The following is a 24,677-nucleotide window of genomic DNA, read 5'->3' as shown; positions in this document are numbered from 1 at the left end:
GGTGTGAGGTAGCAGAGCTGTTTCCACTTCGGCATATCTAGACTTCTACTTTGTGCATGAGTAGAAAGTACTTCCTAAGTCTGTGCAGAGGGGAAAAAGGGAAGGTTTGTTAGTCATTAATGCTCTACAACAGTGATTCTCAACCATGAGGGTGCCATGGCAAAGAGGGGGGTAAGGAAACTTTCCTGCTTCATATCCCTGATCTGGGCTAGTCATGTGCTAGTTGGGGAACTTAAGCTAATGTCCCAAAAGAAATAGAGTGAAAAGAGGGCTATAGGCCATCCTCTGCATATCAGCTATCAAGGTAATACTACACCTTATTGTGGAGTAGAGGGGATGCTGCTGCACATTGCCCTTAAAAGTATCCTGATTGAATGCCCCCCAGCAGCTCCCTGTGGCACTTCTGCATCCTTCTCTGCGTAGACTGTGACTTTAAATCCATGCAACCCTCAGTGTAAAAACTAGATACTTCATAGGAAAAGCTTTTTTAAAAATACATACCTGATTTACCACTGTGATCTCACTGTGTGGATTATTTACTGCAGGTCAACACATGGAATACTTAAATACAACATTTTGATTATGAGCAGCTGAACTACTATGATGATAATAATGACATATCAGTTAAGGTACATCAGACAAAATGTGCACTATTTAAAGACCTACAGGAACAACAAGCATCATTATTTAAGCTTTGTTAGTCAGTAAAGGAATAATGGAAACACTAGCTTTTTGGACATAGTAGTGGCAAAGGCTAATATCCTAGAATATTTATAGTGATGGAATTGTTCAATGTATATTTTAAAAAATATAGGGACCCATCTGGTGTTCAAAAAAGACCAGATCAAACAAAGGTAAAAGGTATTTCAATTATAATAAAATAAATATTACATCATCTTTTAGTAACAATTCAGAACATTGATTTTTTTTTCTATTGTACATTTATAAGGGTTTTGATGCATGACTACAGAATAATGTAGTACTTACACACATAGGATCCTTTTCTTTTGTCTGTGTTCATCTATTCCTGTTGCCAGAAAAGCTGTATGATCTTTAGACACTTAAAATAAAATTCTTTCAGGGTTCATGACAGATGCCTAAGTTGTTTCCACAGTCTTGAGTCTATAAATGTTTCTGACAAAATCATCCAACTGCTTCAGTGCTTCATCACTTCAAATGCCCCTTCCACTTGTAGTTCATAACTTCAAACTTTTATCGTTAACACTTCAAATATCCTTTTTACTCAACAAGAGGCTGGTTTAAAGCCATATCACTTTCCCTTTCTCAGCACATGAGATGTAAACCTCTTTCAAAAGATCTAGTCAAGAAAGAATGCACTGGCCAAAGTCTGCTCTAAAATACACCTCCAGAAATCCCACAAAAATCGGGACAAAAGTAGCCGACAAGTACAGAATCATAGAAAATTAGGGTTGGAAGGGACCTCAGAAAGTCATCCAGTATAACCCTCTCCTCAAAGAAGGACCATCCCAGCCAAGGCTTTGTCTAGCCAGGTCTTAAAAACCTTCAAGGATGGAGATTCCATCACCTCTCTAGGTAACTTGCTCCAGTGCCTTACCACCCTCCGAGTGAGAATTTTTTTCCCAATATCTAACCCCAACTTCCCTTGATGCAACTTGAAACTATTGCTCCTTGTTCTGTCATCTGCTGCCACTGAGAACAGGTTAGCTCCATCCCTTTTGGAACCCCACTTCAGGTACTTGAAAGCTATTACTAAATCCCCTCTCAGTCTTCTCTCAACTAAATAAGCCAAGTTCCCTCAGCCTCTCCTCACAGGTTATGTGCCCCAGCCATCTAACTATTTTATTGCCTTCTGCTAGACTGTCTCCAATTTGTTCACATCCTTTCAGTAGTGGGGTGCCCAAAACTGGACACAGTACTCCAGATGTGGCCTCACCAGTGCCAAACAGAGGGGAATAATCACTTCCCTTAATCTGTCAGCAACACTCCTACTAATGCAGCCCAGTATGCTGTTAGCTTTCTTTGAAATACAGGCACTCTGTTGGCTCATATTCAGCTTACTGTCCATTCAGCTTACTGTCCATTTCATATTCAGCTTACTGTCCAGAAAACCCCAGCGTCCTTTTCCGTGGAGATGCTACTTAGACAGTCAGTCCACATTCTGTACCAGTGCACTGGATTGTTCCATCCTAAATGCAGGACTTTGCTTATGTCCTTATTGACCTTCCCTAATCAATATGTGGAAAAAGAGCTTTGTCTTAGATTTGAGTACTGTTCTGCGGCAGGTGGCAACTCAGTTCCAGCTTTGGCTCCAGACCCTCACCCCTTGCCACTGCTTTCTCTACCACATTAGAGAAAGATGAATTTAAGATGATCCTACAATATTTAGATTCTAGACATGGAAAATTGTAACAAATTTATAATTTTTCATATTTAGAATCTAATTTTTTGGGGGTTGTCTTAATACAAAATTCCCTTGGATTCAGTTAAATACAGTAAGTGCAGGAAAGGACAAAGTCTGCTTTGGGCAGAATTTACTTGGGAGGAACTTCAAAATAAATCAGAGGTGCTTTGGGCATGGGGCAGAGGATCCCAGGGAGCACAATGACTCCCCATTTCCATTAGCATAGAGGTGTCAAACTCAGCGCAGGCCCTAGGTTAGATCTAGACCCCAGGAGCTTCTTCTATGACAGAATAACAGGGCTAGCAACAGCTGAAACCAGACCGGTGTGGGGGGGGCCTGGGCACAAAGATGGTGGCATAGATCTGGCAGTGGTGGTGGAGGTCCAGGGCAGTGATGGGGTCAGGGGCTGGAGCACGTGAAGGCCCTCATTTGCTCTCCTGTTGCTGATGGCCATATCCATTGTAGTCCAAGGGCCCCAAATTGTGCAGCAGGTCCCATTCCCTGCCCCCACCCCCAACTTCTGGTAGCTTGGCAGGCTGAATGCAACAGCTCCATGGGCTGGATTCATACATTTGACACACCTGCTTTAGCAGAACAGTGTCATTTTGGGGACAGAGAGAAGAACAAAATTTATATGAAATCAAAGAAGCATGAATAAGGACTGTCCATGCAGTTTTAAGAACAGGTTAGGCAAACACTTTTATAAGGGTTTAGATAAGGGTGATCCTGCCTTGAGTGGGAGGTTGAACTAGATGACCTCCAGAAGTCGCTTTGGGCCCTACTTTTCTATGATGTTATAAAGAAATATTAATTCTTCTCTAGTGCTTGGATTAGTATAGGTGACTGTAACCTTCCATGCTGCTCACTAGTGTGTCTTGCTCTTATGGGTTTTTTGGACTCCACCGCCCTGTTAGCAGTTGACAGCTTGCTATTAGGTTAGGTGTCTTGGATGGTCCCCAGGAGTTCTTTCCCTCCATGTCTTGTTGGAATGAGCTAGTTATTGGGAGGGTGGTTGTACTTCCTGCCTCTCCTGGTTCCCTCCTTCAATCTTCTGTCTGGTTTTCCCATTTCGGGGCTCCGCCTCCTCTACACCCTGCTTTATACCAACCATGGATGTTAATTTCTGACTGCCACTAGGACTGGTCACTGTACAGACTTTGTTTTGCCCTTTTAAGTTAGAAAAGTCCGGTTCAGATGGTGTATTGTCCGGATTTAGGTCATAGTGTAACTGGCCTGTGATTTTTTACCAGCCCTGGGTTACCTTGCTTCCTGATGTGCTCTTCTCTCTCTCTGGCTTGCATCTGCTGCAGTCCACGGATCCGTCTCTCTTTTTCTCCTCACTCCTCTCTTTCTCTCCTGTTCACTTTTGTCCCAGTCCTGTCTGGCTATGTCTGGGAACCACAGCTCAGTTTCAGGTAAGTAACTAGGCCCTCCTGGGCTTAGCTTATTTTTGTCTGACCCCTCCTGGGGCTGCCACCATCTCTCCTTGGTGGGGCTGTGATCAGCTCTGGGCCCACCGGAGGACTCACTTTTGGTCCTCCCTGTTCTTGGTCTGCCAGGGTTTTTATGCCCCCTTCAGGGGGCTGGACGGTAAATCGGCGCAGGCACACTGCCATAAAACGTATCCATGCTGGTGCCTGTGCTGGCCCCAGCTCTCCCTGGACCCATCATAACTTTTTTCTTCTATCTTAAGTGTGGCAGTTTTTTTCACCGTGGCCCCATTCTCGCCACACTTCCGGTTTGCAGCAGCATCCCATCAGTTCCACTCCCTTCCCTCTCCAGGTCAGTCTCTCTTTGTGGCATTGTCTCTGCCACTGACACAAAAGTCCCTGATTTTCATCCCTATCATTTGTTCTTCTATGAAAAACCAACTCTTGTGAAGCAGCCTACATCTTTTATCCACACCTTTTATCATTTGAGAGGATCAGCTCCGACATGAATCAAATAGTCTGTCTGATCGCCAGGTGCTGCCATTTTCAATGCTACATCTTTTTATCAGAGACTTTGCCTTTCACAATGAAAGCCCTAATGAATCCAGCCAACAAAAACTGTTAAATATTCTATGACTTTTTTGTAATGAAAATAATTCTGCATCTGTCTTAAAATTGTTTTTTATAGGGCTCACAATCAATCAGACTCAGGTAACTGTAAGCTTAGAGACTGGCGATCAGTGGTGGAGCATCTGATGTATATTCCAGTCTTCACAATGAGTCTCTAAATGTGTTTGGTTGGTTAAATATTCATACCTGCTCTCTTACAAGCAAGCTTTTGATGTAGTTAATTTCTGGGGATTGTCAAGCTCATTCACTCTCTCCCTACCTATCAAACACCTGTGGAATGCCATTAATATGTCCTTCTTAGGTACTGTTAGCTGCTTCATGCTGTCATTGTGCAAGATATATTACCCAGGGGTAAGTTAATTATTAGTTGGCATAAAATTTATGGTACGCTATGCAGCCTCACATGAAGCATTTCATGGAATAGCAAAAAACAAACAAAAACCCAGAAAAAGACAAGAGAGAACAAGTAAATGCTAAGCCTTCAGGCATTACATTTACATTTATGAGATCCTCTACAATTTAGTGTACCAGCTTGTTTTCCTCAAGTTGCCCTGGGTTTGTTTTTTTTCATTTAAAATACAATATAGTGCCTGTAACATTCATTTCTTTAAAGTGGACTTCACTGTATGACTACTAACGTACAAATATGGATAGCCATATTTACTAACATGTCCCTCATAGCAAAACCAGACCCACGCTAATGTCTATCTCAGCAGTTGTAAATCCATCTGTGTTTGATCCAATATCCAGTTTCTCTCCCCCTCTGATCCATTAGGACCCATATTAAACTTTTTATTTGACCAAAGTCTCATTCACAGCCTGGAAAAGTAGCTTAAAGATTATAGGGACCACTTGCAAGAGGTCACTTCTGCCTCTCTGCAGAAGATTTCAGCACTTGCCAATCATTCTGATGATATTTATACTTATCCCTTTGATTTTCTATACTTATCCCATAGGAAGTTGTAGATGAGCATACCATCTGAGAGAAATAAATGTGCTTGTTTGTTCATATATGAAGTGAAGGTGAGAGAAGCTATTGTCGCCCATCTAAAGGCAACATAGTAGATCAGTAGCAGAAATGGGATTAGAACTGAAAAGGTCTTGGTTCCAACCCTATACATATTCTACAACAACCGTGTTAGTCTTGTATGGCATGGGAAGTGGTACCTGTGGGCAAATGCTGATTTTAATGGTGAGCCCTCCCTTTCTTTCTTTACTTAAGATCTACCTTATTACCATTCCAATACCATCACACTCATTTTTGCTAAGGATTGAAGACATGCTGCCACCTGGGTTCAAGGAAACCTGACAAAGATTAAGAAATAGAATTCTGTGGTGAAAGTCCTAATTCTCTGATGAAAGTCCTATGTATTACAACCTGCTCCTCCCTAGTCCTTCTTCATTAATTGGATTGAATTGAGATAGTGCATTAAAAAAAACCAACCTGAAAGCTTGAGATTTTTCCATTTGCTGTGTCAGAAAGACAGGTAGACTTCCGCTGCTGTTTGGGAGGCAGGGGCAGGGACTCAGAAAACCTTTGCATTCTACAAAAACTATATTAGAAAACAAAAATTGCCCCTTTTTACTGAAAGAGGTTGAAATTTATTTTGGATTTTCAGTGAAAAGCTCTAAATCCTATAACAAGAAAGGCTTTAGTTTAGGGGCAATGATAAATGACAGTTATTTAGTATTTAGATATAAAACAAATTTTAAAAAGGTTTTTTCATTTTTTTCAAGAAAATAGATGCTTTCTTGTGAAATATTCCATTTACTCCAAAAGCATTTGGGCCCACTGTCATAAACACAAAAAAATATTATTAGAATTGGACAAAATAAATGCAGAAAAAATGGATTGTTACTTGAAAGGAAGGGGGAAAAGAGGAAAAGATGGGGAAAAGGGAGAAATACAAGAGAACGATACTTTTCCAGTAAAGAAAATGAGTAACAGACACAAGAATATCAATGAACCTTTGGGAAAGAAATTAATAATTCAGTTAGAGAATTTTGTTTTTCAGTAGCTATCTGAAAAACGCTGCAAGCCACTGATGGTAAAGTACCATTGATATTCCCAAGACACTTATTTCTATGGCTAATTTTATAAACTCTGAGCTGATAGCATGAGCAAAATCAAGAAGAGAACAATTTTGAAAGTGGTGCCTTGGGAGCTACAAATACAAATCCTATTGTTTGCTAACAGGACTTGTGAGTGGAATTCCTCATGCATCATGTTACAAACTAAGCCTGGAAAAGATTAGAACATATTCAGTGGGTGCATCTACATGTACAATTACCTCATTTTATTGTGCAGTAAATTCGGGTGCATTAAACTTTGGCTGACAACGCATCTACACGTGCACCTGTGTAAGGTGCAGTCAAGTCCAGGGCTGTTCCTGTTCTGCTCTGCCCCTCTGCAGCACCAAGGACGAGCTCCAGGCTCTGACTGCAGCAGCTCAGGGGCAGCCCTTGGCTGGCAAGGGGATCAAGGGTCAGGCTCAGCCTAACAAGGGAACTTCTCCCAGGTGGCCATTGCATCATGGATGCTCCTCATCCTCCGCCTGGCAGCGACAGTGGAGGCACTGTTTCTGTGAGGCACTCACTGACCACCTCCTTCTCCAGCACCTGCAGTAGGGAGCCTTGGTGGCCCCCCATGGACACCAGGCCCACAGTGCTACCCCAAGAACATGCACACTATGAACAGATTGCAAGAAACTCCAAACTTGATTTCCCTCCACTACACAACAACTAATCCCCCCACTCACAACAACAGACTCCCTCCTGCCTTCTCAAACAACAAACTCCCTCCTTCCCCAATAGCACACGCCCTCCCTCCCTCCTTCCTTCCTTTTCCAACAACACACCCCTCCCCAGCTGCAATGTGCACCATCAATAAAGGACCCACTTCCCAGGCAACTATGTACACTATCTATTTTGTGAACTGACAGGAGCGGAACAGTGGAGTGGAGGTACCCAAGGCATGGATCCCAGGGATAGCTGCCCAGCACCCTGGCTTTAGTGATACTACTGCTGCGGGTGTGGATGCCACAGAAAACCTGGCAGGCTGGGGGCTGGCCTGGTGGTGAGAGCAGGTGCTGTCCAGCCTGCTTGGCCCACTCCCCCTCCTCCTCCATGGGGCCAGGGCCACCACTTTTACACGTTTGAATGGGAATTAACTTGATGGGGGGGGGAAGGGAAGGGGAGGAAGTGTTATCTCATTTCTTCACAGGAACTTCAAGTGAAATATTGGATTTTTACATCTCTAGGATTCCAGAATAAAAGACTTTGTCTCAGGAGAAATCTCCACTCCTAGCCTAGAAAACAAACAAAAAACAAGTCCACTGTTATTACCAAAGAGACTGAAATCTGCAGAGATTTCTCAGACAGAAATTGCTGTTTGAAGCAGTTGCAGCCAACCAGCTGGGAGACATACTAGCTTGGAAAAAGTGCAAGCTAAAAGCATCACTTCATATTTTTAACTCTTTAATCATGTTCAACCTGTTTGAAAAGTCATAAATATTTACTCAGTAATTTAAAAATCTGTTTCTAAACTCGACCTCAGCGTACCCACTGTAGTTGGTTAAATGGAAGATTTCCTGACAACTGGTGAAAAAACATGGATTGTGATTTATCCTGATATGTTGATATTTTGTCTCCTGAAATTTTAAATAATAGGGGCGTAATTCACCATAGCCCTCAGTCTTGACTGCTCATTTCCATGAGTGCAAGGTGACTATACTATGCTACCACTCTCTACCAGAGTGGTATGGTACTATTCTAAACCCTCTTCCAACTGGTGTAACTGCACAAGATGGAGGGTGACTGAAATGTAGGCCCAGAGACTCCGCAAATAATGTCACGATGTAACAAAGACCAGGTCAAAGCTATGCCATGAGGCAGCTATATGGTTTCTCTTACCTGCTCAGGGGTACAACATGGGTAACTCGTATCTTCATTGGTACTTTTCTGTATGTTTTTCAAGGAAGCTTTTAAGAAGGGAGTGATACTTCTTGAAAGAGAGTACCTAGAGAGGGCAGTTTCTTTATCTGCACTGCTCATCTATATAACTTGACTTTGAGTCACTGCTGGAAGAGGTCTCAATTGCTTGGGTCCTTGAGTCCTTCAACATTGAACTTCTGTTGACATTGGCTTTTGCTGCAGCCATTTTTTGGAAGCTAGTTTGAGTGACATAACTGAGTGGATAAGTTAGTGATCAGTCCAGTAGTCATCAGCTCCTAGCATAGCTCAGGTGATGTGGACACCTTAGCAATCCTGGGCATGGATGATGACATAGTAAATCAGGTGTTAATGCTTAGATTGTGGGTATTGCCATGATATCTTGTGCCTTTTTTTCGGTGGAACAAGGTGTTGGTGATGGTGAGTCCATGTTCTACGCATTTGGCCAAGAGGAACATAACACTACAGTTGACCTTTCCTACTCCTTCCTTGCTGATGGTTCCATTCCAGAGGTTAGAGTCCCTTCTGACTCTGGCATGGAAATCACCAAGAAAAACAATCCTATCTCCCTCCAGAATGTCAGAAAGGACTTGGCCAAGGTTAGCATAGAATTTCTCATTGGTTTCATCAGCAGTGTCAAGAGTCATGACATATGTGCTGATGACAGTGGTGTACTGGCTCTCCTCCAGCTTAAGATGAAGAGTCATGAGGCACTCATTAATTCCAATAGGGATCTCATTCAGTTGGTTTAAGAGTTCATTCCTAATGGCAAAACTAACTCTGTGAAGTTGGCATTGTCCTTCCGGTTTACCCTTTCAGAAGAAGGTGTAGCTGCCTCCATGTTCTTTCAGCTTCCCATCTCCCATTTGTCAGGTCTTGCTCAATGCAGATACTTTAATGTTTTGTCACCTGAGTTCTTAGGCCACAATTGCAGTGCAGAGTTCTGTGCATTCACTATTAGGGTTGTCCATGAAGGTCCTGTTGTTCCAGGTCCCTATAACAATGATGTGCCTTCACTGGTATTTTTGACCCCAGTAAAGGTGATCCCACTGGACGCATTTATCCAGTCAGGAATAAATACACAATATTGTATTAGACAGACTATGTTTAGGGCCCCTTTTCTAATCCCCTCCCCATGTAGGGTGAGTACAGTGGATCTTGAAGAGGGCTGCTCAGTCACAGTTACAGCTACCAAATCACACTCCTGTCTCATCCAAGTGCTAGACGATCTTATTGTAACTGCTGCCTTCATGTCAGTTCATAACTAGGAGCTTCTAGACCTCATGGTCCTTCTCTCATGACCATTACCTGGTCACCAAAGGGCTTGAGGAATGTGCTGGCATGAACGAGACCTGTGCATGACTTATCTTATTGTGGAGAAGCTGCTGCACATCAGCTTCTACATGGCTCTTGACAGAACAGGACCTTGATCCAATGGCAAGGAGACCAAGAAAACTGGGGATCTTATTTTGCTACAGCCTTCGTCTTCCTTCACCGTCACTGAGATTCTAACACTATCTTTCATCTGCTTCACCACTGAGGACTCGTAGACTCATAGCTGGGGGCTGGGCAGAATCATTATAGTGGCAACCTGTCACAGCATCGTCAAAGGATACATGTGGCTTTTTAGGAGGGAAACCATTACTATCTGCTGTCCTCACCACATCCTGGTGGTGCTGCCACTGCATGGTCTGCAACTGCTCATTCGTCAGAGTTGCCCTTGCTTATTTCACAGCTAACCTTTCCTGGAGGTCATTCCACTATCCACTACCTGTGGACATGCTGGGTAGCAGTACAACTCTACCCTTCAGAAAAAAACTGGTGAATTCCAATCACCAACAATGGGAGGATGTCAGCAGCATGTGGGGTGCCCTCAAGGCCACTGTCATCAGCGTGTGTGAGGAGACGCTTGGATTCTCTACCAGGAAACATCAAGATTGGTTTGATGAGAACAACTGGGAGATCCAAGATTTGATTGATTACAAGTGTGAGAACTTTTGTTCTTGGCAAAATGATACCAACTCCAAGCAAAAGAAATTGAACCTTCAACAAGCCAAGACACAGGTCCAAAGGCAGATGTGTGATATGAAGAACTAATGGTGGAATAACAAGGCTAAGGAGATTCAACATCTGGCTGACATCCACAATATGCCCGGCTTCTTCAGTGCCACCAAAGCCATTCTATGTTCCAAGTACTCAGGGACCAACCCCCTTGAGACTTAAGGATGGAGGAAACCTGATCAAGGAAAGAGGAGCCATCAATGCCCGTTGGAAGGAGCATTTTGAAGACCTTCTCAATTGAGACTCTGCTGTTTGTAAGAGTGTTCTCAATGCTATCCCACAACCCCCAGTCAGAGATGATCTCAGAATTTCTCCAACCCTTGACAAGGTGAGGAAAGTCATCAAGCAGATGAAGAACAACAAGGCATCTGGATCAGATGAAATCCCCATGGAAATCTTAAAATAGGTAGGAGAGCAGCTCACATCACAGCTTTATGCCCTCATCTTAAGGATCTAGAATGATGATGAGGAAACCCCAGATGACTTCAGGGATGCTATGATTGTCATAACCTTCACGAAAGGAGACAAGTCCAACTGTAGAAACTACGAGGTATTGCCTTGCTGTCCACCACAGGAAAGATCATTGTGAGAACCCTTCCAAACTATCTCCTTCCACTTCCTGAAGAACTCCTCCCAGAATCTCAGTGTGAGTTTAGGGCATCAAGAGGCACAACTGACATGATCATCACAGCTCACCAGCTGCAGGAGAAATGTCAGAAACAACATAAGCCTTTCTACATAGCCTTTTGACCTCATGAAACTTTTGACTCTGTCAGCTGAGAAGTGTTGCGGAGGATCTTCCTGAAGCATGGATGCCCACCAAAATTTGTCACCATTCTCTGCCTGCTCTATTATGGTATGCAACTGGTAGTTCTCAGTAATAGATCTATAACAGATCCATTTCAGGTTAAAACAGGAGTTAATTAAGTTAAGCAAAGCTGTGTCATTGCTCCAACACTCTTCTCAGTATTCCTTGCCACAATGTTACGTCTCACCACCAACAAGCTTCCAGCTGGAGTGGAGCTAAACTACCAAATGGATGGTAAACTGTTTAACCTCAACTAACTCTGAACCAAAACCACAACTACCCTGACCTCAATCATTGAACTCCAGTACACTGATGATACAGTAGCGTGCACTCACTCAGCAGCAGACCGTCAGACAATCATCAATGTCTTTACCGAGGCATACAAGAAAATGGGATTGATGCTTAACATTTGGAAGACTGAGGTCCTCATCCAATGAGCTCCTAATGAACAGTCTCTAGCTCTGGTAATCCATATCCATGGTGAGACTCTGGAGAACGTCTTTCCCATACCTCAGAAGCCATCTGTCTCAGAAGCCTGACATTGACAAGAAAGCCAATATTGCATCAAATGTACAAGTGCAACCTTTATGTATCTGGAGAAAATGGTGTTTGAAGATCACAACATCACATCTGAAACCAAGCTCACGGTTTCTCAGGCAGTCATGATCCCCACGTTGCCGTATGGAGCTAAGACGTGGACAATCTACAGGAGACATTTAAAGTTGTTGGAGAAGTACCATCAATATTGCCTGCCAAAGATCCTCCAAATCCAGGGGGAAGAAAGATACACCAACATTAGCATCCTCCTGCAAGCAAACACCATGAGTATTGAGGGGATGATCACCCAACATCAACTTCATTGGGCTGGCCATATCATCCGGATGTTTGAGTTTTATTTTCCCAGCCCAGCTAAGACATACACCCAAGAGCAGGACAGAGAAACCCCTTCAGGGATGTCTTCAAGACCAACTTAAAAATAGGCAACATTGATGTCAACTCATGGGAAACTATCACCGAGGACCATCCCAAATAGAGCAAGAGTCTGCTGCAGGGATCTCAGTACTTTGAAACCTCACAATCACAACACGAGATGGAAAAGCAGGAGCAGCAGAAACAGCGTGTCACAGACCAAATCAAGAATCCAGTGCCACCCACTCCACACAGAAACACATATCCCAGCCTCAGTAGAGTCTGTCAATCCTGGATAGGCCTTATCTTCAGACACACAGATAAGACAATCATGAAAGACAATCATCCTCGACTCTGAGGGATTGCCAAAGAATTAGGCTTGATGGGTGGCGGTTGGTTCTGATCTGTTTTAATGGACTTCTTTTTAAAATAATTATCTATAGAATCTCTTTGAGTAGATCTTTCAGTTCATAGTTTCATAGTTGGTAGGGTTGGAAGGGACCTAAGCAGATCATCAAGTCCGACCCCCTACCATTGGCAGGAAAGAATGCTGGGGTCAAACGACCCCAGCTAGGTGATTGTTTAGCCTCCTTTTGAAGACCCCCAGGGTAGGAGCGAGCACCACTTCCCTTGGAAGTTGGTTCTAGCTTCTAGCCACCCTGACTATGAAGTAGTGCCTCTTGATGTCTAGCCTGAATCTACTCTCAGTCAACTTATGGCCGTTATTCCTTATTACTCCCGGTGGTGCTCGGGGGAACAGGGACTCTCCCATTGCCTGCTGGTCCCCCTTGGCAAGTTTATAGACAGCCACCAGATCCCCTCTTAGCCTTCTCTTGTGGAGGCTGAACAGGTTCAGGTCCTGTAGCCTCTCCTCGTAGGGCCTGCCCTGCTGCCCCCTGATCACGTGAGTGGCCCTCCTCTGGACCCTCTCAATGCTGTCCACATCCCTCCTGAAGTGCGGCGCCCAGAACTGGATGCAGTACTCCAACTGCAGTCTGACCAATGTTGCATAGTGGAGGAGGATCACCTCCTTGGGCCTGCTTGTGATGCATTTATGGATGCATGACAAGGTGCGGTTAGCCTTCCTGACTGCATCCCCACATTGGTGGCCCATGTTCATCTTGGAATCAATAGTGACTCCAAGATCCTTTTCTGCCTCTGTGGTGACAAGAAGGGAGTTCCCTAGCCTGTAGGTATGCTGCTTGTTCTTCCTCCCCAGGTGCAGTACCTTGCACTTGTCAGTATTGAAACCCATCCTATGTTCATCTGCCCACCTCTGTAACCTGTCCAGATCTAGTTGTAGCCTGTCCCTCTCTTCTAGCATGCTCACTTCTCCTCACATCTTAGTGTCATCCATGAATTTGAACAAGGTGCTTTTCACCCCCTCATCCAAGTCACTGATGAAGATGTTGAACAGTGCGGGCCCAAGGACCGAGCCCTGGGGAACCCCACTGCCCACATCCCTCCAGGTCGAAAATGACCCATCTACCACCACTCTCTGGTGGTGGAGCAGTCATTTTGAACCTGAAAAACTCAGGTTCATTCAAAGCGGTAACAGATTATTAACTTCTTTCATTAAAATACAGGAAGAGCTCCTAGAAAATTAATTGGTTTGCAAATGTGGAAGTAAAGAGGTACCAGAGGTTAGAGCACTTAGCTGAGATGCAGAGTACAGTACATGGGTTCGAGTCCATGTTTCAAGTCCACAAATTTCCTGTGCAACCCTGGGAAAGTCTCTTAGGCACAGATTAGTTATTTAGGTCCCAAAGCATAAATAACACTCACAAATTTGGCCAATTGTCCAAGACTTAATTCCCCATTTCTGAGATGTGACTTTGAGAAGATAACAACTTTAAGGGTTGTAAAGTGTGCAGATACTGCTGTAACAGCTAAACAATCCCAATGTCAGGTGATGAGAAGAAAGATATCCTAATTTTTCCCTCCTTCTTACTGCATTTGCTTCCCTTATGATGCTCTATGTGCTGATGAGGAACATGTACACTGGCAAATTATGCCAATTATAAACTGATGAGTGCTGTGTTACCTACTTGCCAGCTGTGCTGATGGTCTCCAGCAGGGCTGGTATAACATTATGCTCAGACAGCCTCACCACATTAAGAAGGTATTGCAGCATTTAATTTTATGGGATGGAGAAGGAGGAGAGATGAGTGGCTCAAATGAAAATGGAAGTTGTCAGAGTCTGTTATAGATGCGGTGCAGCATGAACACTCAGTTATAATAGAAACATGTAAACTACAAAAAATGAAGAACTTTGAAGTCAGCACCTGGTGAATGCATTCAGAAAATAAGAAGAGAGATCTAAGTAGATGTGAGATACAGCACCAGTCAAGCCAGCAGTCTCAAATATTTGAATGCAGTCCTGAAAACAGGTCTGAATTTCTTACAATAGACTCCACTATAAAATGAAATCTATTGGACTTTGAGAAAAACCTTCTGGAATGCCTGCTCTTTGACAAAAGCCTCCAGTTTTTCATGTTTAAATTATATACTCGGATGTCCATACGCTTCTCATTTATGTCCAAAATAATCTTCCAACAAAAAAAATTAAAATAAGTAAACCCAAGTTGGGACCCATAATGGGCATGAAGTACTATATAATGTGACTTTTAACTTGGATACCTTGACAGCAACAGCTTTGCTATAACAGATTGTACCAGCCAATTATGGTTAAAGTCTAACAAAAATATTCAGAGCCAGAACAACATGATGATCATTTATAGCAGTCAGTGAACCTTGTTATGTTTTAATGGTTCAAATAACATTGAAAACTAAAACTGCTTATGCAAATAACATAAAACCACAAGAAGTTTTACCTCTGCCTCTTTCTCTTTGACATTAGGACTGACTGGACATCTCACTAAAGCACGATCTTTTTCTAGATTTAATTGCGCTTGTCTGATTAGGAATACCACAAGAATGTCCACTCCCATGCATTATTTTGACACTTCAGTTTTCTGTTCTTACATAAGGATGCATAAGGGAGCACAAAAACAAAAACAAAATTGGTGAATGGCAAATGCAGATGAGTTCTAGTTTTGTTTGAGTTAACTATTTTATCTGAGCCAACTCGGCCCATTCCATTAGCTTACAAAAGCCAAATTTTCAGAAGCTCTACTCTGTGTCTAATTAGCATACATCCTGCCATTTGCTCAGTGACAGACACCTCTACCTGTTTTACACATACACAGTGGGGTCTTAACTGTGAATATGGGGTATGAATGTGCACACACAAAACAAGCACCATCTGTATACCTGCTTTGTGAATGATAAATAAAAGTTATGCAAGAGGCAAGGATTTTTTGGGGTGACCTCTTGTGTTCTACCAACTGCATGGCTGAGATAAAGTTAGTCAAGTTTTCAGATGTATACTGAAGAATGTCTTGCATTTGAAAGCTTGTCTAACTTGATCCCAGCTATACTTTTGGTCCAATAAATTATATCACCCCAAATCCTTGCCTCCTGCATAATTCCTGGACCATCAGGGCTACAACATCATTTCGACACTATCAAACAGAACATAGTAATAAACATCAAGAATGTGCCATTCCAATTAGTTGACAATATCAGCAACTACCACATTTCCCAGTGCAGTCCAGCATCCAGCACTGTGCACTCCTTTGCATTCCATACCTCAGGACTTGTATAAATAGCCAAAAGTCCAAAGGCCTGACAAAGAATCTTAATAAAAGAAACTGTCTTCTTGTAAAATGTAAAACACATATCTTACATCAGGACAGCCTGCTAAAAATATTTAATAACACTTACCATTCAAATTATGCTATGCCTGAATGATTAAAAATAAAAGTATGTAGAATCATAGACTATACCTGCTCTTTCTGTATGAGAGCTCAAGCCAGAGCATCAGCACAAAATACAGCAAAGGACAAGAACTTTATGGGATGCATTTTCAGAAAGGTGCACCTGTGCAAGATATATGCTGCTTCTGTACTTGTTTAAAAACTAAGACATCCATCAGTTTAAAAATGTCATTAGGTTAAATATTGACTGGTTCTCAATCTTTTTTTTTCAGGACATAAAATCCACTTGTGGTTTCACCATGACCCACCAATACCCTATAATCCTTTGGGACCAGGGTTGTTCAAAAGTGGTCACACAGAAAGAACCAATGGCTGGGTATGGTTGGGAGGGCCCTAGCACTCGGTGGAATGCTGGATAAGGGAATTCTTCCTTATGCCATCTTCCTTCTTGCCTTTCCAGCTCCTTCTGCTGAAAGAAATACTGATTTAAGAGACAGCAACCGTATAGTTTTTTTTAAACTGTCCTATTCCAAAGTATATTCTGGTTTATTTTTTTAACAAACCATGGGATATAACCTGGCAGGTATTTCCTCATTACCCACTGGTGGATCATGTCCCTCCAGATGGTGATGTATTGCTATAGTTTATATACCAAAATATTCCCTATAGTCTATTCTCTCTTTGGGTCTTTACTCATTTTAGTTTACTTTGTCCTGCACCATTTAATTGTCCAACACTTCCCTTGGGGTACCAGCTCCCAAGGAAGAGGTCATGACCACAAGTGGAGTCAGGATAGTTATGAATGGGTCAAAAGCCCCATGAAGCCCCTTATTCCACATTTAACAAGGGTAAAGGCTTACCATGCCTCAACTTCTCCAGGGTACATATCTTTGTGCCTATCTTTGTGCCTGTGAAAGTGAATGAAACCAAGCTAAATTCCTCCAAATTTAGCTTTCCTCATGGGGCTAGAGGAAGCATAGGGAGCAACTGAGGTGTGGTTCACTCTCTACACTTAGGAAATTGAGGGCTCACAAAGAGATACCACTATATGGGGCATACTACATTATAGGTCTATAAATGAGGTTGAGATTGAAAAGAGTTTGGGTACCTCTGCATTGGAAAACTGTTCCAAAATCATGAAGCACTGATCACCAGGCATTTAGCCATATACAATTTTCTATAAATTGCTGCTGCTTTTGTTAAAATCTTCTCAGAAATAGTTCCCTAGCTATCCAATTGTTTTGAGAACAGTGGGCACGTCTACACAAGACACTTAACTTTGCCTTAGCATAGTTTACTGCAAAGTAAGCATGTGTGTCTACATGTGCACAAGCTTACTTTGCAATAAACTTCCCTAATCCTGAGTAAATTTGCTACCTGCAAATGCAAATAGCAAATTTATTTAGGATTAGTAATGGTAATGTAGCAGAATCTGCTCCTGGTCAGCCATCCACCAAGGGGCGAGAGATAGCTCCCTGACCGTGAGAGCTGCTAGCTGCTGGGGTGGGCTCTGCCATAGAAGGCCAGGCAGGGAGTATGTCCCCCTTCTCTGAGATCATATTTGGGGAGCTGGGGGGCTGGGAGATCCTTACCTCCCAGTCTGAGCTTCATGGTCATGGGGCTCGGGCTCGGGCTGGGAGACCCTTATCTCAGCCTGAGCCCTGCAACTGCAAAGGTCACGCTGGAACATAATGGTCTCCCAGCCAAGCCCCATGACTGTGAAGCTCAGGCTGGGAAATAAGGGCCTCCCAGAAGCAGCCCCATGTTCACAGAGCCAGTGCTGGGAGCTCCCTGCTGGTGGGGGCTGAGAAACTTGGTCTCCACCCAGTTCTGTGAGCATGGAGCTGGGATGGTAGGGAGGGGGAGCCAAGCACCCCAACCTCTTCCCCTCCCCTGCCAGCTCCATACTCATAAAGACTGCCAGGGAACAAGCTTCCTAACCTCTGCCCAGCATGCCCAGGTGGAACCATGCTTTGGTGGTGGCAGGGGCTCATTGCAAGGATGCAGGAAACTGGGTGCAAATCTGCTCCCAAATCGCTGCATGTGTAGATGCCTTCCCAAAAACCCTTACTCCGGAGTATTTTATACTAGAGTAGATTTGGGGCACAGTAAATGCGTGTGTCGATGAGTCCTATAAGGTGGAAAAGTTAAAAAAACAAAAACAACTTTGCAACATAGAATATCTTTTATAAAAACTATATTTCTCCCAGAGATTCCCCTCAGTGGGGAATTTGCAAGCCACAGAAAAAGGATGTTCTAATTAGAGTTTTGCATGTTCTAATTAGAGTTTTGCAAACTGCTTCTACCAGTATCTGCAATAACACAAAACTAGCCTTGCAGATCCATTCCAAAAATAAAAATTCAGATGAGTTGAACTGATGTATTGGTTTCTGACTGAATTGAGTCTTGGAGGTAGAGGCTGAAGGAAATAAGCACATGAGAACTGAAACCATAGGAAATGTTTGAATTATCTCCATGGGATAAAAATGCTGTATTTCATACAGCTTTGGTTAGAACCAAAAGACTGGATCAGAATATTACTGAACATTGAATGGGAGTTTGAACCCAGATTCAGATCTAAATGTCTGTCAGCCACTGTCTTTGTATTCAGAGAATTAAAAAACCTGTATATATATATATACCCACTCGTGTAACTAAGGGGTGGGGGATGAGCACTAAGATGAGTGACTAAGGGGGAATGCTGGAATGGAGACAAGGTGGTGGGGACAATGCTTTAGCCATGGGGAGCAGGGGCTCTCTGTCAATGTCACCCCACAGCCAGCCCCACATGGAAGGAGCTATTCCCTCATGAACTTCACCCCATACTCTCCCCATGGTGGGATTCACCACTGTCACAGACAGAGCTGCTGGAATGGCCAGAAACTAAAGTTTTAATCCTCTTGCCTGCCCTCAGTCTCTTTTTTTCTGTCAAACTCAGGTTTTCAAATTTCTGCTTGGCATGGGAACCAGCAGCACTTGTTGCCTTGTAATTAAGACAGATTGAGAATTTGGCATTCTATGCTTGCTTGAATACAGTTCTCTCCCACTATGGGGCATGAACCCTCCTTGACCATTTGGAATGCCAAGACACCCTGCACAGGTGTCTATGGATTCCACTTGCGCTGGAAACCTGAAGGTGAATGAGCATTTCTAGTTTAGCCAAAATGAAGCTCTTCTTCTATATCGGCCTAATGGAGCTGTAGTCCCCAAACCGTGGGTCATGGTCAACATGTTGCTTCCAATGTTATTTGCACATGCAAAAAATTAAAATATATAAACACAAGCTGATGGCAAAAGCAAAGACAGACATTGGCTGCCATGCTTTACTTGCTCAGTATTGTTGCCACTGAGGGCCATTGTGCTAGAGGTACAGCTTGACATTGATGAAATCTCTTCTGGGTTGGAGCATCATCATGTTTTAGTTTAGACAAGACAGGGCCATTCTCTTTACTTGTGATTTGTTTTCATGCAAATGGTAGTGATACTAATTGTAAGAGATGTGTTGTCAGATGTAGCTATTAACACACTGTAAATTTGCATACTGCTGTGTACCCACAAGGAGCTTTTGAAACCCCTTGACAAACACCATCAGCTTCTTGCTTGGAGCTCTGTCTATGGGAGTTGGTCTCTGCTTTCATGATGTACATCAGTTTCCTCAGCAAGAAAAGTTCATATGAAATTAGTTAAACATAAATACTGACCTTCTAACAATGTTATAGGGTTGTGGATAATTACCAGTGTGCTAATAGAATATTAGACCTAAACGATATACAAATATTTAACTGCTAATGTTGTAATTAATTATCATTTACTCATAAAAAGGGATAACCATAAAAAAAGAATATAAGAGCAAATACTTTCAATGTAGAAAAGAAACCTAATATGGTACATTGAATGTAAGGCAGTTACTTTGGTTTTGTGTATTAAAGGTACAGAAAAAATTCTGCGTGATTGTGCACGTGAACTGCATGCCTAATGCATAGCTTGCATGTGACAAGGAGAATAGCATGCGCAGAGTTTAAAGATCACAGTTTTTTATTAAGCAACTGTCCCCTTGGCAAACTTATATTTCTTGTGTGTATGAAACATTCTAATCGTTTGAGATGCAATATCTTACTCCTGCATCTGTCTACTTATATGGGACTGAGACAAGTGAAAACCAAGTCAATTGACCAAGGTCATAGAGTGAGTCAGTAAAATATATCAGAAATCTGAATTCAGATCCAGTCCTTTCTCTGTTGTTCAATTCTATGCTGCTATTTTTCGAAAAAGAAAAAATTCAAATAACTTTATAACACTTAGCTAAGGCCACAAAAGCTCACAAATTCTAAACTAATCCTGAAATTCCATCTTTAACTTAGTTCCTGGTATATATATGTTGTGAAGGTTTAAAAGGTGAGGGATTTTAATTCTTAACAATATGCACAACAACCCTACAGCTAGGTGAAATTGCATAATATAGAGGGAGAGATTTCTCTTAACTCTAGCCTTCCTTGTTTTTCTTGGTATAATTCAAATTCTTATCATGATCTGAATGCTTGTTGTTATCATTTGAATAATAATTACAGCATTCTGCATTGCATCACTATCCTTCAGATAATGGAACCATTTAAATTCTGATTCCTAAATTTTGGGGTTGAACATGTAAGTTTTCAGATTGTACCAAACTTGGTATTAAATGGATGTATCTACACATGCAAATAAGCACAACTAAATTTAATGTGCATTAAGCTAATTCACATTAAGTGATTTTTTTGGTAGGTGTCTACACATGCAGAGACTTGGGACTAAAGTTAGTCCCCCAAGTCCCTCTAGTCCTACCATGTACCCCTGTGGCCAGCAGGGGGAGCTCCAACCTCCAGCCCCATGGCTGCCAGCACTTGGCAGCCACATTGAAGCCAGACCCAGCTGCCATCACTTGGCAACCATCTTGGAAACTCTGATCCCTGACCAGCCCCTTCCCTGTCCAGGAGCCATGTGCCCAGTGTAGGGGCAGCATGCAGCAGCTCCCTCCCAGTAGGCCCCAGAAGAGCCATGCACCCACCTGCAGGGCTGGAGTACTGGCTGTGGGAGGCCCTGACTAACCCCTTCCTCCTGTACTCCCTGCTCCAGCCCACCTGCCCCACCACCCACATACCCCCTACTCCTTGCCCATCCCCAGCACCACTCTCAGGACACACACATGGATGAAACAAAAAAACTTTATTACCCTCACAACCCCCACCTCATCCCTCTCCCGCCCCCCCCAACAAACAGAACCCTCTCCCTGCCTCACCTTCCCCACCCACTACAGCACCTGCAGAGATACTGCTGGAGGTGAGCAGCAGCAGGGAGCAGGTGCTGGCCCTGCTGGCAGAGACAGCCAGGCAGCAGCCCTGGGGGGATCTCAGGGTTGGGCATGGGGTGCAGCAAGCTGCAGGCCTTTGCAACATTCACCTGTGGCCAAGCAGAAGCTCTGGGGGGGAAAATACCAGGCTGAGACAGCCTGTGGCCTGTTCAGGGGTATACATGGGGCCTGCTGGTCTCCTGTACACAACAACAGGCTTATCCAAGCTCCTGGTGTGCATGTCCAGCCCTGGGGAGGAAAAGTGCCCAGCCAGGAGCCCTGGGGCTGGGCTTAGGCTGGCCCCCTAGTAGCTGGGCAGACCTGGCACTAAATTTAGTGCCAGGTCACGTCTACATGTGCATTATTGCACATTAACTAATCGTTCCTAAATTTGATACCTGAATTTGCCTAAGTTACTGCACAGTAAGAGTCTGCATGTATAGACACACACCTGTACTGTGCAGTAACTTAGGCTGAGGCACATTAATGCATCTTGTGTAGATGAGCCCAATGATTCTATTAATGAGGATTAAGGATATCTGTATGGCAGACAAAAGGCCTGATTCTTGATTCACACTTCTTGGTTTACTGATTTCACCATAACTCAGGCATTAATCCTGAGAGCCAGGGCCTATAGGTCTCTAAAAAGGTAAGGATCCCACTAGAGGGCACTGCAGGAAGTTGAAGAAGGATGTGCTGAGTGAGGTACCTGGACTTTTTTTCCATCTGTGGTTACAATCTTCCTTTGTTAGATTTTATTTAAAGCTTAAGTCACGCATTCTAGAGTCACAGTCTCTCAAAATAGTTTTGCCTCATACCTGGGAACTTTTCATTGTACATTTTTTCAGGTAATGAGTTCCTTATGTATATAATGTTCATTTTGGAAGTAAAAATGCTTTAAAATGGCAAAGAGTTTTCTACTCCCCACTGCCCCTTGCCCCCACCCAAACTAATGATGCCAATTAGTAATTGAAATTCTGATAGTGAAATGTGCTCAGTAAAGGTATTTCAAGAGAATTTCCAAGACTGCCAAGTGCAGGTCTATTCAATCTAGCTGTGCTGATGCAAAAATATATGAGAGCAGAACAATTTGAGCCAAGTCTATAATATTGGATGTGAAACTGAAATGACACCAATGTAAAGCTTATTTACTATTAAATATGTCACTACACCTACCCCTGCGTATAACCATAAACTGCATCTTACTGGAGGGCCTGGTGGCAATATGGGCTACCAAAGGCAGGGTAGCTCTAATAGAATACCACAAGGTTGCAACCTCCAGAGTAAATGAGTATAGGGCACGTCAGAACCCTAGCCCCTACTGCCTTGTAGGTACTCCTTGTTTGGAGAAAGACTAAGGGACATCACCCTGGCAGAAATGCATGCTCACTGAGGGATTAGGCAGTCAGCAGCAGTTCTTATCTGTTGCTCTCTGGCAGAAGCTACAACCATCAAGGCACTGAACATCTGGACTCAGTCTGGCCTTTGGATTCTGTCTTAATGGTCTGAAGTGGGGATGGTAGGTTTTGAGCAGCCTCCACTCCTCCATACTTTTGCCTAGGGACATGTGTCAAAGGTCTTGATGTGATGGTCACAAGGCTACCTACAAGCAGATTCATCAGGCATTTGACTAGACCTCTTACACATACATAGGGTGAGCATATGTCCTAGATTAGCCAAGACAGTCCTAGATTTCGGAGGCTGTCCCAGCTGGCCAATGAAAATTAAACTAGATATTCCAGGCACAGAGCATGGAGGCTGAGCAGCAGGAGCTGTGACATAGGAAGCCCTACTAATACTAATTATTACTTCACGGGTGATTGGTAATACTTGTGAAGTAAAGAACACTGGGTCATTAATCGGATATTGACTCTCTGTAACCTGCAGCAGTGGAGTGGGGGAGAGGTGGGCAGGCAGACAGCATCCTGGATTTTACATTGTCCCATATAGTCACCCTATGCATACACCATGATCCAGAGGATTGACGGTTGCCTACCTTACACCCTCCTCTTGAATACTCAGGTTCAATGCCAAGGGTTCCAAAACATCTCCATAGCAATTCCTATTTATACCGGATTGCCATGTGCCACTTGCATTTAAATATCTATCTTCCTGTACTAACTTCAGTGATTGTTGACACAGAAAAGCAAAATTAGGGAAGGATTTATTAATTTGCAGCTGTCTTCAAGCAGCATGTGAAAACAGTTAATTTCACATTTCCCTTCCATCTGTTCCATTTCTCTAGTTTCCTCTACCCATACTTCCCTCTTAACTCTTGGCCTTTGCCTGCTCTCTCACTGAACAGGATTCCCTTTGCACCTAGACATGCTGCCCAGCCACCTGCTCTTTTTATCTCCTTGTGCCCTACAGCAAACCATCTAGCATCTTTATTTTCTTTTTCCCTTGTTCCCTGCTCATTCCTCTTCAATCAGTGCCTGACAAACCATGATTGTTTCTGTTTCTTCTCCTTCCACATAAACAAATGCTGCTGTAGAAACCTTGTTTCCAGCTGCCTTGATGGGGCTCCAGATACTTCTTTTTAATACAGAGCCTCAAGACGCATTGAAGTAGTGAGAAAGGATCATCTGCCCAGCTACCTACCTGGGGATCAGAGTCATTGTGGCATAAATCATCCTGTAGCAACAGAAAAATAAATGGTGCAGTGCCATTCAAGCTTTCTTGCTGTTCTAATTTAAACTAGTGCTGACCCAGTCTCCAGCTAGTTCATGACTGGGGGCATCAAAAAAGTGCTTTAGAGATGGATTTGCCTCCATTCCTTGACTATATTGGGTTTGGAGAAGCTAAGGCTCAAAATTTCAGTTACCTTTCATGGTTTACACTCAGTATTTGGAGAGTCCTTATATTCCTGGGTGTGATGCACAACGATGCAGCAGGATTCAGTGTATAGATCTATAAGGCTAAATCAGTGATTCTTAATCAGGTGATGCAGCACCCTAGGATGCCATGAGATCCTTTTAAGGATGCCCCAGGGTGCTGTGCAATATTAGTGCTTTGAAGCGTACAATTACCTACACATGATTCACAAGATAAAATCAGAGATTTCAAATCGGGTCTTTGGGTAAACCTGATATCTTTCATTAGACCAACTCAAATAGCTGAAAAAAAATCTTTGCAAGCTTTTGGGCACAAACACCCTTTGTCAGGCTGATGAAGCATCTGCAGTTGGTGTGTGCTCTTCCTGGACAGAATGAATAGTAAAGAAGCCAGAGGCTGGTAAGCATGCAAGAAATCTGCAGTCATAAAGTATTATGACTTCTTGTAGCCTCTCTCAGGCTAAAACCAAATGTTGGATATCTTCTGGAATAATATCTTTTATCCCGGGATCCTGCAGATAGGCAAGCCTTTTGTCCCATGTTAAGTACCTGTGAAGTATCTGAAT

Source organism: Alligator mississippiensis, chromosome 1 (assembly GCF_030867095.1).
Source record: "Alligator mississippiensis isolate rAllMis1 chromosome 1, rAllMis1, whole genome shotgun sequence".
Lineage (NCBI taxonomy): Eukaryota > Metazoa > Chordata > Crocodylia > Alligatoridae > Alligator > Alligator mississippiensis.
This window is presented reverse-complemented; position numbering follows the sequence as displayed.